The 3,591-nt window shown below is 35.2% G+C and overlaps 1 pseudogene; it reads left to right on the forward strand.

Moving 5' to 3' along the window:
* Nucleotides 1-559: 559 nt before the first annotated feature.
* Nucleotides 560-1,627, forward strand: LOC125809861 (protein RKD2-like; annotated as a pseudogene).
* The last annotated feature ends 1,964 nt before the right edge of the window (nt 1,628-3,591 follow it).

Below are 3,591 nucleotides of genomic sequence, written 5' to 3' on the forward strand. Positions count from 1 at the left end.
AAAATGCCCCATCTCACGCCCCATCTCTTAAAACATTGCTTTCTATAATAATGTTTTCAATTGAAGGTGTTTTGTTTAATTTTGGACAAAAAGATGAAAAACAGCAATTTTATCCTTTAATGATAATCGATGGTCAAATTCCAAAATGTAAATCATAATTACAAGTTTTTATGAGAGGTGTACATGGCACAAAAGAGACCAATGGGCAATCATATCAATATTAATGAATGTACTTCCATTAATTAATGGTAAACCTGCATGCCTGCCAACTTTCAATGCACTAATAATTACTTTTACTTTTAATCCCTGTCTTATATCTTCTCCCTCTCCCTACTCTAATCTAAATAAAACGTAAAGTCATTTATTCTTCTTTCATACCAAATATAGGAAGTGCTCGTGACAAATCAAGACTTATTTTCCCTTTCCAAACAACATGATTTCAGGTAATTCATTCCTTTTTTTAATCTATCTTAAGAAATTATTTTTTACAATTCACAGAGTATATATGTTGTTGTTATTATGATATGTAGTCGCGTATATATATAGATATTAATATGTTATGTTTAAAAATAGTGAATCTTCAGGACACAATGCTATTGATTCTTTGATAGAAATGGAATGCAATACCTTTGTTGATTCAGCTTTTCATAGTCTTATCTCAGGTGAGGCTGGATCATATACATATTTTTGTTATAGTATATTTTTATATAAAAGAATGATTCATAACTAGTATATATTTTTTTATAGTGCAAAAGAGTTATGGTGTGAGGAAATTAGGAATGAAATGAGCGGTGAATTTGAATTAATCGAAAATGCAGGGATAGAACAATTATTATTATGTCATAACAAGATTGATGAAGAAGAGATGATAATGGGTATTGATCATCAAGAAATTATTGTAACGGAAAGAACAAGGATAATTGTATGGAAATTAGAGAGGAGATTATTAATAATAGTGCAAGTATGTTGGCACGAGATCAATTTCAAAGTATTTTTATATACCAATTACTCAAGCAACAAAGGAGCTTTATATAGGGTTGACACTTTTGAAGAAAAGATGTAGGGATTTGGGAATTAGGAGGTGGCCTCATAGGATATTGATGAGTCTTCAAACACTAATCGACAATTTTAAGGTATATATATATATATATATATATATATATCCACAACTTAATAAGCTGTTTCAATTAATTAATTCTTCGTTTCTTATAGTATATATTAATATAAATTATGTTGATTAATATATGATGGTGTATATATACAAGTTATGATTCTAATTAATAATTTTTTATATATATTTGAAGGAATTGGAGAAGGGAGTCGGAAATGAAATGGAAAAAAGGTTGAAGGATGTGATTAATGTATTAGAGAAAGAGAAGAAGAAAGAAGAAATACCAGACATGGAAATTGAGGAGAAAACAAAGAGACGAGGCAAATATGTTTCAAGACAAATTACAAGAGGAGAAGACTAATGTCGTCTATGCCTCATCAATTACACCATTCTTTTGATACTTATTGCACTACTAGTACTCCTCCTCCTCCTCATAATGTTGAAGAAGATGATGAAGAGATTATGTCTCTTCTTGCTAACTATTTCTCTTACGATACTCCAATCTTGTATCATTGAACTTATTTTATTTTTTTGTATATTGTTTTTGCTTTGGAGGGTGTTACGCACAACACTAAACTTTAAGATCAATTTGTCACGACCCATACCGTCATGAATGGCACCCACACTAATCCTTCCGTGGAGAACCATTACTACAACTCAACTAACCAAGTTAACGAAAATTAAGACATTTTAAGATACGGAAGCAAGTTTAAATGACTAAAGATATACAGAGTTCCCATAAACTCCGGTAGTTCAATAAACATCTATCAACTAATGTGGAAGTTAACCCTTAGAACTGAAAGTCATTGTACCAAAACTACTATACAACAAGTCTAAGAGAAAGGGTTACAACCCCAACCAAACATAAGAAATATCTAAAACAGTCTGAGTCCGAAGGGAATGGACTAAACTAAGAGGACCCATGACAGCCTGAAAGAATCAACTCACCCTTGAATACAGTCTACTGATCTCCTAGTTGAGGTCTATCCATAGCAGCCTGAAGATGATCTGTACTCAAAAAAGAACGAACAAGTGTAGTATGAGTACACAACCATACTATACTGGTAGTATCACACGGCTATTTCAGTAAGTGAAACATATACAAGTAGTCACAACATAGTAAAACACGACATGTACAGAATATATAAATCAGTTATCATTTCAGGAGCAATGTATAATTCCACATTCTCAATAACAAATAGATACGACAATTCAATGGTCCTCTCACGGAACCCACACCCAAACTGTTAGTGTGTTGGAACGTGACACCCGATCTAATGTATATGTCAGAATGTGACACCCGACCCAATGCATGTGTCAGAGCGTGACATCTGATCCAATATATGCGTCAGAACGTGACACCCGATCTAATGTATGTGTCGAAACATGACACCCGATCCAATCAGCACAACCACAATCACAATCACACTCATAATGTACATACTCATAATCATACAATCAAGTGTTGATTCATGACATACAATTGTTCATTCATGCTCATTTACATTAGGTTTGATCAGTAATGCTTCGTTCATATACATGCATGCATTCCAATGAAGAAATTACCGACTTATATCACACAAACATGAAATCAAACCATCATCTACCTCGAAACCAAGCTTGAACCCCCCTAAGGCACTTGAATCTTCCCTTTTCTGGATTCTTTCCGCTTGTTCGTGGTCTAAACCCAGCTCACGTTCCCTTTGGGTTTTTCTTCGACTTAAATCGCAACTGGGCTGCTACATCAGACCCCATCCCACAATAGCCGTCCCGCCCTTATGGCTTGCATGGGTATAAAGAGTCGGAATTTGAGTTCCAAACTCCCATTTCAAAACACACCTTCAACCCTTGACGTTGAAAAACTACCCGTTCACGCTAAGATCAGTTTTGGGAGCTCTACTTGCCTGAATTCGATTTCGTAAAGCCGTACGGGCTCCCTAACGTCTTGGCTATCCACTCATGTGATCAAAATCATAATTAATTCTCTCATTCATTGACAAATTTCCCTAGACCTCACATGACTTAGATTTCATCCAAATCTGGATAGGCTAGGAATTCCCAAGTCACTACTCAAAAGTTTTTCGGCCCAAGTTCTTTCCCCATTGGCCTTTCCATAACGACGGAAACCGATCGTTATAATAGATATCAATCTACCCATTAGTCGTCTGCGAGTGATCAAAACTAGGAAAAACTAGCTAAAGTAAGGATAGAGTAGTACCTGAATTATTGAACAACTGGGATACTTGTCTCGCATGTCCTTCTCGGTTTCCCAAGTCGCTTCCTCAATCGGACGATGCTTCCATTGAACTTTCATGGACGTTATCTCCTTGGTCCTCAGCTTTCGGATATTGCGATAGAAATATTGCAACTGGTTCCTCCTCATACCGAAAGTCTTTGTCTAACAAAACTGAGTCTCATTTTATTATGTAATCCCCGTACCCATGATACTTCTTCAACATGGACACATGAAACACTGGATG

This window comes from Solanum verrucosum, unplaced genomic scaffold (genome assembly GCF_900185275.1).
Source record: "Solanum verrucosum unplaced genomic scaffold, falcon-dt-bn FXZP01000546.1, whole genome shotgun sequence".
Classification (NCBI taxonomy): domain Eukaryota; kingdom Viridiplantae; phylum Streptophyta; class Magnoliopsida; order Solanales; family Solanaceae; genus Solanum; species Solanum verrucosum.